Consider the following 6,980-nt stretch of genomic DNA (forward strand, 5'->3'; position numbering starts at 1 on the left):
ATAAAGTTGCCACCCATTTCAGTTGTTTTCGAGACGAGCTGGTTGTGCCTGGCAAAGCTGCCAGGTGGTTGTATGTTCTGTCAGTGATGGCCATACTGGCTATTTTCAGTAAGTCAGATCATTTGGCTCAGCTCACAAATAAGAGCCGACTCTCTTGTTTTAAGGTTTCAATTAGCCTTGGGGGCAATAATTGATATAGAATATTGTGATCATTTTGATAAGCGTCCATATTATGCAAGTTATCTTTCCTTTTTATACTGGTTTGCCTTTATATACCCATGAACAACCTTTCTGATCATTCTGAGCGCCTGGGCTCATCCTTACCATTAAGGAAAATGAATAACAGCAGCTGTGTTGATGTAATATATTGTAGTATGTTTGAGGAATTGTAAACAATGATGGCGGTGTCCATGAACAGCATTTAGCAGGCCTTCCTGCAGAGCTGTGGAGTCAAGTGTGTCACCATTGCCGGTGTGGGCAGAGGTGATGACAGAAACATATCCAAGGGTTGACCACAGCCAGACATCCCAGTGGCGCAACGCTGCTGGTGCTGGATGTGGAGCCAGCTGGGACATCTGATTAGGGCTTGTCCGCTGGCCATGTCCACAGCCATACCACAAATGGCACGGGACTGCCACTGGTGCAAGACATGCCGCCAGACGAGACATCTGGCTAGGATTTGTCCATTGGGGGTGAAGTCAGCAGGAAAGAATGAAAAGAACAGGACAGGCAGCGACCAAACAGTGGACATGGTGAGGGGAATGTCCACAGCAGACTTCTGCCATATTTCCATTGACATCAGGTCAACAGTTACAGCGGCCCAGCCAGAAGTGGTACCTGCCGGTTCCAAGCTGGAAGGCACAGCATTTCATCTCTGCACTGTGACCAGTGTGCTAGCGCCAATCTTGGGTAGGGGATGGCTGACGCTGACAGTCAGAGGCATGAAGATGCGCCATTTAGTCTGGATAGTAAACGTCCAAGATGTGCATTCTAGGCCTAGACTTTTTGAGAAGCAACAAGTGCCAAATGGACCTAGACAGTCACAATGAAGCCACTCGAGGCCCAGTGCATCGTGGAACATGCAGCATCAGAGCTGTGAGCTGTGTAGTTCTGCCACACCCAGGAGGAGGACACAAAGCTGTGTGTGCGTTGCTATGACCATTATGCTGTTAATAAAAAAGACCGCCACAGCAGTCACACGCCCTGCTTTGGTCTGTCCACTCAGGTGCACAGATGGAGTGGATGCCATGGAGTTGGTGTTCATCTGCCTGCCATCACCAGTCAGTATGGATGGTTCCCCAGCCAAGGGGGTCCCCCTCCCCAGCGAGCCCTAGGAGAAGGAGGCAGCCCCCAGTTTGGTTCAAAGACTTTTGGTCAGGGGGGTAGTGTAGCGAGAAATGTGTTTTACGTGTTTATTGTGGGTATTGTTCTCCTGCAGTTATTCTCTGGGTTTATTCTGACAAAGACTCTTAATGTGAAGGTAGGGCTGACCACAAAGCTGTGTTTAGGAAGTACTGGGTGTGTCGGAGCTGAGCGCTGATAGAGTGCAGACATGAGCTGAGTGTACAGCTTAGGCTTACAGTGAACTGTTAGCAAAACTCTCTTTGTGTACAGTGTGGCTGTGGCCAACTACAGCTGGTTAGTAAAGTACAATGACTTGTGCACATTTGAAACAAGTTAATTCAAAGCAATTTTCTTTTTCAATATGGCTGAGGTGTCTAAAAAATGAATGCTAGTTTATAAATCACACTTACACCAGCTGGAAGCTGCCATTTTGGTCTCTGTTTGTTACGTGATTCCATTTGTGTTTTCAGTTTAGGAATTGGGTAATACTTTATGGATGTCTAGTATCTACAATTTCTGCATTCCACAAAGCTGCAGTATAGTGTGAAAGTTAACTCTAAACATATAGACCTAGTCTTTGACAAATCACAGTTGAAAATTCTTTTTAGGCTTAGCCTTAATCTGGGTGAAAATGTGGATTTGGCAGTTAAACATCATTTTTTTCAACTACTCAAATCTGGATTTCAGTGCAGCTCTGTTGGAGTTTTTTCTGAAGCTGCATTTGAAATCCAGAATTCTGGATGAAAATTATGAAAGCGTTCAATATTTGGCTGTATTTTTTGGTTATATTTGGCTGTTCCCTTCACCTTGACCCTAAGACATATGTACTGAGTGAGAAGAAGGTACCTTCTTTCTGTTTTATCACTTTCAGTAATTCAATACCATTATTTTCACCATGTGAACAGTGCGTTCCCATCAACCCGGGAGGAGTTACCTATTTTATTTTGGCAAATACATCTACTGCAAATGCTTTTACACAGTGCTGAGTGCTGTTATGTTGGATTTCTGATGAAAGTCCATCATCCAGTTGGTTCAAACTGTTTGAATGTCAATGATTTCCACAAATTTAAAGAATAAACTTGGGTTCAACATGAACTCTTTCCCTGCCAGCTGCCTTTTTAACTCCTCCCCTGACTACTGACCATAACAAGATAAGGCTAAATTTGAACAGGCCCTCATGCTACCAGCAAGTACCAACAAGCAATGTGATTGGCTGGACTAGATTACACTACAGATTAGACCATTGACGTGCCAAAGGGTTTGAATGTGAAAGTAGACGAAGGCCATATCAAGTACATTTGTTCACTGAATTTCTGAACATCAGCCTACCGGGAAAAGCTATTTTCAATGCTGCTGTCTAGACTCGTCTGGGTTTTACTTACCATGGACAATCAGGCAGTCATTAATATCAAACCCTGATAAACACCTATTCTTCAAAATCTGAAACTCATTCTCAGAGTATCTCATCCTGAACAGTCACAAGCTCTAATGTCAGGCTAAACTGGTTTAACAAGGAAACCAGCCAGTGAGTAAATGATCAAGCATACATATGCATAAACAGGGTTGGACAAAACACTGAAGAAGTATGAATACATGTTCAGAATGCTTTTAAATATATGTACAATACGTACAATACTTGTTAAGGCAAATGGGAAAGTCTTTTTTTAAAGACTTTCCCATTTGCCTTAACAAGTAAGTCTTAATTCACACTGTTCCTCGCTGTTACTGGTTGGCCCCGGCCCCGACGATGGGCTCACGCTGCCTTTAATGAGAGCCAGCTGATGCTGATCTGGCTGGCAGCGTGAGCGCCTTTTAAAAGAGCTGAGAGGGAACAGAGCGAGAAGAGGCGGCCGTCATCGTCGGGGCCGGCGTTCATGGTTTCCAAAAAGAATTTCAAATTTTGATTCATCTGACCACAGAACAGTTTTCCATTTTGCCTCAGTCCATCTTAAATGAGCTTTGGCTCGCCGCTCCGCCTCCTCGTCACCGCCCCTAGCTGGCAGCTCAGCCGCCCGGGTCGAACGTGAGGTGTAGTGAAGCGGCCTCGCTGCGTAACAGGGGGCGGGCCCAGGCGGCGGAGCTCGGGACTCGCTCCTTGCCCTCGTGCCTCTCGTTACCGGCACCGTCGTCGTCTTCCTCCTCCTCCCACCGTTACTCGCGTCACTCGGGTTACTCGGAGGAGCTCGGGCTTTGCGCTCCTCTCCCTGCCGTCCTGGCCGAGGTTCGTTGCCGCTGGGTGTTCGAGCCCCGCCTTCCTGCCGGCTCTCGCGGACGTCATCGTCGGGGCCCGGGGGGAGGGCACATGCCACAGCCGTGTTCTGCGGACTCAAGAGGAGAGGGACCGTCCAGCTTGTTATCAGCGCACAGTTCAAAAGCCTGCATCTCTGATGGTTTGGGGTTGCATTAGTGCTTATGGCGTGGGCAGCTTACACATCTGGAAAGGCACCATCAATGCTGAACAGTATATAGAGGTTTTAGAACAATATGTGCTCTCATCCAGACCACGTCTCTTTCAGGGAAGGCCTTGAATATTTCAGCAAGACAATGCTAAACCACATACTGCAGCCATCACAACGGCATGGCTTCGCAGAAGAAGAGTCCGGGTGCTGAACTGGCCTGTCTGCAGTCCAGATCTTTCACCAATAGAAAACATTTGGCGCAGCATGAAATGAAAAATCCAGCAAAGAAGACCCAGGACTGTTGAGCAGCTAGAATCCTACATCACACAAGAATGGGACAACATTCCTCTCCCAAAACTCCAGCAATTGGTCTCCTCACTTCCCAGACATTTACAGACTGTTGTTAAAAGAAGAAGGGAGGCTACACAATAGTAGACACGGTTCTGTCCCAACTTTTTTGAGATGTGTTGCTTCCATTAAGCTCTAAATGAATTAATGTTTTTCATGAAATGGTAAAATGTCTCACTTTCAACATCTGATATGTGTTCTATATTCTACTGTGAATAAAATATGGGTTTATGAGATTTGCAAATCATTGCATTCTGTTTTTATTTACATTTATTTACATTTTACACAGCATCCCAGCTTTTTTGGAATTGGGCTTGTACATGGTTGTAGCAGCTTTTAATATTAGTACAATATCTTCTTATTTGCCATCGACAAGTCATATTTACGAAATGTCTAAGAGTAAGAACACTGATCCAATATCTTAATAGTTCAATTCTATTCAGTTTTACTTTAACAGTGTTTGCAGTACTCAGCATTCTTACGCTTAGACTTTAGACAATTTGATAAATAAGGGTCAGAATTATTAAACTGATAGGTATTATTTGTCTTTGTCTTATTTTCTGCTATGCTCACCATGAAAATCAGTACTAAAGATTCAGATTATAGAGGAATGCAGTGTAGCCACTGATTGCCTCAAAGGTTTAGACTGGATAGCCTACACTGGCACTTTGTCAGACCTAAACAGCTCTAGAATAAATTTTAATGGAAATAAGTATTGAGTAAAGCATTCCTTACTGTCACAGAAAATTAGGACTCCTGAGAGAAAAAGGCAAAGTTGAGCAACTGTCAAAAGGCTGTTTTGTTCTATGCATGTCATGAAGGTTTACAACATAGTGATGGCCATCAAAAGCGGCCAGCAAAAGTTAGTGATACTATGACTATCATTGTTTGTTTGTGTCACTTTATAACATTAGCTGTATTTGGTCAAAATAAAATTATAGTAAATCTTAATGTCCAACATTTGCCCCTAGACACATCACCATATCTGGAGTTTTCTGCTCAGAATATATCCATGGAAAAAACATAATCACGCTGGCTAGAACTGAAAACTTGAGGTAATGGTGGATAGCAACGGTTGTTAACTTTTTATGTGCACAATTTTACTGCTTTCTTGTTAAATTATTGGCTGTTTCATCTTCTCTTGATAGGGACCTTGAGCCTTAGCAAAATAAATAAATAAATAAATAAAATTTTTTAAATGAAAAATAGAAAGGGCACTACAGAAATCAAGGGGCAAAGGGGCAGTCCTTCCCTCTGCACCCATACACATGCAGAGTGAAGTCTCCAGTGTCCTGCCTCAATGACCATCCTGTTGCACTCACTCCCATCATCATGAAGAGCTTTGAGAGGCTTGTCATTTGGCACATTAAAGACCAGCTCCCCCTTTCACTGGATCCATTGCAGTTTGCGTATCGCCCCAACCGCTCAGGAAACGACGCCATCTCCACCACACTCCACATGGCTCTCATTCACCCGGACAATAGAGACACCAATGTCAGAATGCTGTTTATAGACTTTAGTTCAGCATTCAACACCATCATCCCTCAGCAGCTGATTAGAAAACTGAGCCTGCTGGGCCTGAACACCTTCCTCTGTAGCTGAGTCCTGGATTTCCTGACTGAGAGACCTCAGTTAGTCAAAATCAGTAACAACATCTCCAGCACCACCATACTGGGCACCGGTGCCCCTCAGGGCTGTGTGCTTAGTCCACTGCTGTTCACTCTACTGACTCGTCACTGTACTGCGAAGTACAGCTCAAACTACATCATCAAGTTTGCTGATGACACAACTGTGGTGGGTCTGATCAGCAAGAATGATGAGTCAGCGTACAGAGAGGAGGTGCAGCGGCTAACAAAATGGTGCAGAACCAACAACTTGTGTCTGAATGTAGACAAAACTAAAGAGATGGTTGTTAAGTCCTGAAGAGTGCGAGGTGACCACCCCCCACTGAACATCGCTGGCTCTGCTGTGGAAATCGCCAGGAGCACCAAGTTCCTCTGTGTCCACATCACAGAGAACCTCACCTGGTCCCTCAACACCAACTCCATAGCCAAGAGAGCCCAGCAGCGCCTCTACTTCCTGCGGAGACTGAAGAAACCTCACCTCCCCCCTCCCATCCTCACCATGTTCTACAGGGGGACTGTGGAGAGCATCCTGAGCAGCTGCATCATCGCCTGGTTTGGGAATTGCACCTCCTCTGACCGCAAGACCATTTACACCACACACTGCATCCACAAAGACACCAGCATCGTGAACGACCCCATCCATCCCTCACACAGACTTTTCTCACCGCTGCCGTCTGGCAGAGGTACCGGAGCATCCGTGCCATCACTGCCAGACTCTGCAGCAGCTTTGTTCCTCAAGCAATCAGGTTTTTAAACTCACAAGGCCTAAACTGAAAACCCCCTCACATACATATTCTAAACTCACACACACACAAACACACACACACACATTGATGCTCTACTTGCGTCTGGAACATTGCTGCTAACACTGTGTTTTACTCAAGTACTGTGTATATCCTACCTCAGTAACTGCTGTGCTCGCGTATGTCATAATCTGACTGGGTATTTAAGCAATAGTACACGAGAGGGAGTGTGTTATCGTGAAATAACATGTTATGTTGATGTTATTCGCGATAACACACAACCTCGAGTGTTCTATTGCTTTTATACAACAGTTAAATAAATAAAGTAATCAATAAATAAACTGGGCCGTGAACGTGGCATTTAATATGTTTTAATGTTCGCAGTTCCTCCAAATTATAGTTCCGTAACAAGCAGCTTGTTGCTACATCAGAGTAACGAACTCCGCTCACTCGCTGCACAGTCTGCTGTGAGCCATAAAACTGCCACAATGTCAATTTTTGTCAATTTTTACTAGATCAAT

Source organism: Colossoma macropomum, unplaced genomic scaffold (genome assembly GCF_904425465.1).
Source record: "Colossoma macropomum unplaced genomic scaffold, Colossoma_macropomum, whole genome shotgun sequence".
NCBI lineage: Eukaryota > Metazoa > Chordata > Actinopteri > Characiformes > Serrasalmidae > Colossoma > Colossoma macropomum.